Raw genomic sequence first — 7960 nt, forward strand, 5'->3', positions numbered from 1 at the left:
TCTTAATTATCAGAAATATTTTAAGTTTTTTTACACTATTTTATGAGCTTGGAAAAGTAAATAGATTCTTCCCTATGTCTTCCAGAATGAACCAATTCTTGCAAATGATTTTAGCTCAAAGCCATTTCAGGCTTATGATCCCTTGAATGCTAAGAACATAAATGTGTGTTAAAACATGTTCATTTTACAGAGTAGTAGGAAATTAATAAAATATTTATCAAATAAAATTTCGATCAGGAAACTGAGATTAAGCAATTGTAGTAAATTTTCAGTCCTATGACTATTTTCCGTGCAGTGTCTCCTTCACAACAATGCATTCAGAGCCCTTTTCATGTCTTTGTTCCTCAGGCTGTAGATGAAGGGGTTCAGCATGGGTGTGACCACCATGTATGTCGCTGAGGTGAATGCGCTTGTGTGGGAGCTCTGGGGAGCAGCAGAGCTAAGGAACACTTCTAGGATTGTACAATAAAATAAGGAGACAACTGAGAGGTGAGATGCACAGGTGGAAAATTCTTTATATTTGCCCAGGGCTGACGATATTCCATGTATGGTGGGAACAATCTTTTTTTTTTTTTTTTTATTTTCAGCATAACAGTATCATTATTTTTTCACCACACCCAGTGCTCCATGCAATCCATAATCTTGGGGGGAAACCTTTCTGCCTCTAGAACATAAACGCTGGTTCCATTCACGAGATTTGGAAAATTTTCATGAAGAACTTGTTCCACTATATCTTCTAGACTTCTTTCTTTCTTTCTCCTCCCCTTCAGGGATTCCAATAATTCTGACGTTGGAATGTTTCATGGCATCATTTATTTCCCTGATTCTGTTTTCATGGCTTCTAAGCTGTTTGTTCCAGGCTTCCTCTTGATCCTTTCTCTCTATCTGTTTTTCCTCCAGATCACTAATTCTATCTTCTATCTCAGTTGCTCTAGCGTTGAGAGAATTTAGATTAGATTGGAACTCATTGAGAGCATTGTGAAACTCATCCCTGGTAGCTTTCAGCTCTTCCCTAATATTGAAAACATGATCTCTGATCATTTTCAGTTTGGCCCTAATCAATTCTGTTTGGTCACCTGTGGCTTTCTCCAACCTAGTTATTGCTTGGATAATTGTTAGCCTGAATTTTCTTTCCGACATATTGTCTATGTTGATAGACATTAGCTCTGTTGCAGAAGGTCCATCCTCTGTATTTTTCTTCTGTTGTGCATTCCTCCTCCTAGTCATTTTGGTAAGAGATGGCTGAACGGGTGTAGCTGGGTGGATCGACTGTGGTGCAGTCAAGGGGCACCCTGGAATGCTTCTGGGCAATCAGGGTTCCCCACCCAAATGAGAGGAAAAAGAAAAGGGAAAGAAAAAAAAGAGAGAGGGAGAGAGACAGGAAAGAAAGGTGAGATAAAAGAGAAGGTTTAGCCCAAATGGGCCCCAAGATAAGATTAATGAAGTATACAAACAGACACAGACAAAGAAAAAGACTGATAAAAGTATATGATAAGAGAAAAAAAATATATATATATATTTGCAATATATATATGCAAATAAAGGAAGAACCTCGTCAAAAAGAACCCTGAGTGTAAGATTTATATACTATCAGGACAAACACAAAAACACAGAAATACTGGTGGAAGAAAAATATGGAAGAGTGGTTGTAAATTCTCAGTGTGGGTGAGGAAGGTTGTTTTTATTCTTCCTGGATGTATCTTGATATCTTTGTTAAAGGACTCAACTTTCCTAAGATAAGCGGGGATTAGGAATTGGTTTACCTATAGGGGTGGCATTGATTGGGGAAAGGGGATTACCTTGAAGCTTAACTCTATATGAATATTAGAAAATAAAAATTAAAAAAAAGGAATAAACTAAACTAAAATTAAAAAAAAAACTAGAAGCTAGAAGCTGTTTTTTTGAAAGAATCAATAAGATCGATAAACCACTGGACACACTAATCCAAAAGAAAAGAGAGAAAGCTCAAATACATAAAATTATGAATGAAAAGGGAGAGATCACAACAAACACCAAGGAAGTAGAAACAATCATTAGATTTATTACCAACAGTTATATGCCAATAAGCTAAGCAACCTAGATGAAATGGATGCATTCCTGGAAACTATAAACTCCCAAAATTGAACCAGGAAGAAATTGACAACCTGAATAGACCAATATCTAGCAACGAGATTGAAGCGGTGATCAAAATCCTCCCACAAAACAAGATCCCAGGACCTGATGGAATCCCCAGGGATTTCTACCAAACCTTCAAAGAAGAAATAACACCTATTCTCCTGAAGCTGTTTCAAAAAATTGAAGCAGGAGGAAAACTTCCTGAATTTTTCTATGAAGCCAGCATTACCCTGATCCCCAAACCAGGCAAAGATCCTACCAAAAAGGAGAATTTCAGACCAATATCACTGATGAATATGGATGCTAAGATTCTCAACAAGATCCTAGCCAACAGGATCCAACAGCACATTAAAAAGATTATCCACCATGACCAGGTGGGATTCATCCCTGGGCTACAAGGATGGTTCAACATTCTCAAATCAATCAATGTGATACAACAAATTAATATGAGAAGAGAGAAGAACCACATGGTCCTCTCAATTGATGCAGAAAAAGCATTTGACAAAATCCAGCATCCGTTCCTGATTAAAACACTTCAAAGTATAGGGATAGAGGAAACATTCCTGAACTTTATCAAAACTATCTATGAAAGACCCACAGCAAATATCATCCTCAATGGGAAAAAAGCTTGCAGCCTTCCCGTTGAGATCAGGAACATGACAAGGATGCCCACTCTCACCCACTCTTGTTCAACAGAGTATTAGAAGTCCTAGCAACAGCAATCAGACAACAAAGAGAAATAAAAGGTATCCAAATTGACAATGAGGAAGTCAAACTCTCTCTCTTTGCAGATGACATGATTCTTTATATGGAAAACCCAAAAGACTCCACCCCCAAACTACTAGAACTCATACAGCAATTCAGCAACGTGGCAGGATACAAAGTCAATGTAGAGAAATCAGTGGCTTTCTTATACACTAACAATGAAAATACAGAAAGGGAAATTAGAGAATTGATTCCATTTACTATAGCACCAAGAACAATAAGATACCTGGGAATAAACCTGACCAAAGAGGTAAAGGATCTGTACTCAAGGAACTACAGAACACTCATGAAAGAAATGAAGAAGACACAAAAAGATGGAAGACCATTCCATGCTCTTAGATCAGAAGAATAAACATTGTTAAAGTGTCTATACTGCCTAGAGCAATCTATACATTTTATGCTATTCTGATCAAAATTCCACCGGTATTCTTCAAAGAGCTGGAGCAAATAATCCTAAAATTTGTATGGAATCAGAAGAGACCCGAATCACAAAGGAAATGTTGAAAAACAAAAATAAAGCTGGGAGCATCACGTTACCTGATTTCAAGCTTTATTACAAAGCTGTGATCACCAAGACAGCATGGTACTGGCATAAAAACATACACATAGACCAGTGGAATAGAGGAGAGAGCCCAGATATGGACCCTCAACTCTATGGTCAAATAATCTTCGACAAAACAGGAAAAAATATACAGTGGAAAAAAGACAGTCTCTTCAATAAATGGTGCTGGGAAAACTGGGCAGCTATATGTAGAAGAATGAAACTCAACCATTCTCTTACACCGTACACAAAGATAAACTCAAAATGGATAAAAGACCTCAATGTGAGACAGGAATCCATCAGAATCCTAGAGGAGAACATAGGCAGTAATCTCTTCGATATCAGCCACAGCAACTTCTTTCAAGATATCTCTCCAAAGGCAAAGGAACCAAAATTGAAGATGAACTTTTGGGACTTCATCAAAATCAAAAGCTTCTGCAGAGCAAAGGAAACAGTCAAGAAAACAAAGAGGCAACCCACGGAATGGGAGAAGATATTTGCAAAGGACAGTACAGACAAAAGGTTGATATCTTGATCTAATGAACTCCTCAAACTCAACATACCCAAAACAGACAATCATATCAAAAAATGGGCAGAAGATATGGACAGACACTTCTCCAATGAAGACATACAAATGGATATCAGACACATGAATAAATGTTCATCATCACTAGCCATCAGGGAGATTCAAATTAAAACTACATTGAGATATCACCTTACACCAGTTAGAATGGCCCAAGGTAGCAAGACAGGAAACAACATGTGTTGGAGAGGATATGGAGAAAGGGGAACCCTCTTACACTGTTGGTGGGAATGCACGTTGGTGCAGCCTTTTTGGAGAACAGTGTGGAGATTCCTCAAGAAATTAAAAATAGAACTTTCCAATGACCCTTCAATTGCACTCCTGGGTATTTACCCCAAAGATAGAGATGTCGTGAAAAGAAGGGCCATCTGTACCCCAATGTTTATAGCAGCAATGATCATGGTCGCCATACTGTGGAAAGAACCAAGATGCCCTTCAACGGATGAATGGATAAGGAAGATGTGGCCCATATACACTATGGAGTATTATGCCTCCATCAGAAAGGACGAATACCCAACTTTTGTAGCAGCATGATGGGACTGGAAGAGATTATGCTGAGTGAAGTAAGTCAAGCAGAGAGAGTCAATTATCATATGGTTTCACTTATTTGTGGAGCATAACAAAAAGCATGGAGGGCATGGGGAGTTAGAGAGAAGGGTGTTGGGGTAAATTGGAAGAGGAGGTGAATCATGAGAGACTAAGGACTCTGAAAAACAATCTGCGGCATCTGAAGTGGCGGGGGGTGGTGGGAGGTCGGGTTACCAGGTGGTGGGTATTATAGAGGGCATGGATTGCATGGAGCACTGGGTGTGGTGAATAAATAATGATACTGTTATGCTGAAAATAAATAAATAAATAAATAAAAACAAAAACAAAAATACCATGAAATAGGATATAAAATTGCAGTCATTAATGATATCTACATGGATATATAATCAAATTGCCAAAGTTATTAACACAAAGGAATATAATATATAATGGTCCCAGAATTTTCAGTTTTCATTTATTAAATAAGTTAGAAATTAAGATTCAATGTATAAGGACATTTATCACATAGCAAGGTTGTATTTCAATTTCATTGGAAAAGGTTGAGCTATTAAATAAATAATGGCACAAGGGACATCTATTGGGAAGAATATGAAATCCCTCAGATCTTACAAAACAAAACAAAACAACAACAACAAAAAAGCCAAAAACAAAAACAAACAAACAAACAAACAAAACAGAAGTCTTATGACCTAAGGGTAAGTGTAACCATACAGTATAGTAGAACATTCAAGAAAACTATATATAAAATTTCAGATGGGCCAAACCACTGAAATAAAACAAAAACTCAGAAATAATAAGGTAAGGATATTTTTAAGAATTTAAAATTTTTATGGTCAAAATCTATTCCAAAATTCATTTGGAAAATCGTTAAACATTATACCAAATCAAATGATGTACATTCATTCATTAATTTAATTTAAATTAAGGAAAAAAACCATAATGATCTGGAGAAATCATTTGGAATGGTAATAATGCTTTAAAAATAAAAGCTGTTGGAGGAGGGGGGCAAGCCTGTTGGGCTCAGTTGGCTAAGCATCTGCCTTCAACTCAGATAATGACCCTGGGGTCTTGGGATCCAGCCCCATGGAAGCTCCCTCCTCAGTGGGGGTCTGCTTCTCTCCTTCCATCTCTGCCTCTCACCCAGCTCACGCTCATTCACTCTCTGTCTGAAATAAAATCTTTCAAAAACTAAAAAAAAAAAAAGAAAGAAAGAAAAAGGGAGAGAGATAGAATAACATATGTGCATTTTATAATAAAAACCCATCAGAATGGCCATCAAATATATGAAGTTTGCTGAAACTGAGGGATAGTTTAAGAAAATAACAAGAAGAATGAGTATTCTGTTGTTTTAGGGTGGGATGTTCTGTGTATATCTATGAGGTCCATCTGGTCCAGTATGTCATTCAATGCTCTTGTTTCTTTATTGATTTCCTGCTTCAATGATCTGTCTATTTCTGAGAGAGACATGTTAAGATCTCCTACTATTAATGTGCTCATATCAATATGACTCTTTATCTTGATTAACAGTTTTCTTATGTAATTGGCTGCTCCCATATTGGGGGCATAGATATTTACAATTGTTAGATCATCTTGGTGGATAGTCCCTTTAAGAATTATGTAGTGTCCTTTGTATCTCGGACTACATTCTTTAGTTTGAAGTCTAATTTATCTGATATGAGAATCCCTACCCCAGCCTTCTTTTGAGGCCCATTGGCATGAAAGATGCTTCTCCATCCCTTCACTTTCAGTCTGGGTGTATCTTTAGGTTCAAAATGGGTCTCTTGTAGACAACATACGGATGGGTCCTGTCATTTTATCCAATCCGCAACCCTGTGCCGTTTTATGGGCGCATTTAGGCCATTCACATTGAGAATGATTATTGATAGATACGTTTGTATTGACATCGTGTTACCTTGAAGTCTTTCTTTCTGTAGACTGTCTCTATATTTCTGTTCAGTGCTATTCTTGGGATCTTTCATCTTTTATAGAACCCCCCCTTAATATTTCCTGCAGTGTCGGCTTGGTGGTTGCATAGTCTTTGAAGCCTTGCTGGTCTAGAAAACTCTTTATCTCTCCATCCATTTTGAATGTCAGTCTTGCTGGATAAAGTATTCTTGGCTTCCGTGTTCTTCTCACTTAATGCCCTTATTATATCTTTCCAGACCTTTCTGGCTTGCCAGTTCTCTGTGGACAGGTCTGACGTTATTCTGGTGGGCTTTCCGCTGTAAGTAAGAAACCTCTTTGCCCTAGCGGCTTTCTAGAGATTATACCTACAATTGTGATTTATCAATTTGACTATCAGCTGTTGTGATATTTTTTGTAATGTATAATCTTGGGTGGAGACCGTTCAGCCTCTAGTACATGAACGCTGGTTCCATTCGCAAGATTGGGAACATTTTCATGAAGAACTTGTTCCACTATGTCTTCTAGACTTCTTCCTTTCTCCTCCCCTTAAGGAATTCCAATAATTCTGACGATGGAACGTTTCATGGCTTCATTTATTTCCCTGATTCTGTTTTCATGGTTTCTAAGCTGTTTGTTCCAGTCTTCCTCCTGATCCTTTTTATCTGTTTGTCCTCCAGATCACTAATTATATCTTCTATCTCAGTTACCCTAGCTTTGAGAGAATTTAGATTAGATTGGAACTTGTTGAGAGCATTGTGAACATCATCCCTGGTAGCTTTTAGCTTGGCCCTAACATTGTGAACATCATCTCTGGTTGCTTTCAGCTCGGCCCTTATCAATTCTGTTTGGTCATCCATGGCTTTCTCCAACCTAGCTATTGCCTGGATAGTTGTGAGCCTGAATTCTCTTTCCAACATATTGTGTATGTTGATAGCCATTTGCTCTGTTGCAGAAGGTCCATCCTCTGCTTTTTCTTCTGTTGGGCATTCCTCCTCCTAGGTATTTTGGTGAGAGATGGATGAACAGATGTAGCTGGATGTATTGACCGTGGTGCAGTCAAGGTGCACTCTGGAACACTTCTGAGCAATCTGGATTCCTCACCCAAATGAGAGACAAAAGAAAAAAAAAAAAAGACAGAGAGAGAGAGAGACAGGAAAGAAAGGGAAGATAAAAGAGAAGGTTCAGCCCAAATGGCCCCACGGTAATTACCCCAAATATACAGATGAAGTGAAAAGAAGGGCCATCTGTACACCAATGTTTATTGCAGCAATGGCCAGGGTCGCCAAACTGTGGAAAGAACCAAGATGCCCTTCAACGGACAAATGGATAAGGAAGATGTGGTCCATATACACTATGGAGTATGATGCCTCCATCAGAAAGGATGAATACCCAACTTTTGTAGCAACATGGACGGGACTGGAAGAGAGTGAAATCAGTCAAGCAGAGAGAGTCAATTATCATATGGTTTCACTTATTTGTGGAGCATAACAAATAGTATGGAG

The sequence above is a fragment of the Mustela erminea genome, chromosome 1, assembly GCF_009829155.1.
Source record: "Mustela erminea isolate mMusErm1 chromosome 1, mMusErm1.Pri, whole genome shotgun sequence".
Taxonomy (NCBI): Eukaryota; Metazoa; Chordata; class Mammalia; order Carnivora; family Mustelidae; genus Mustela; species Mustela erminea.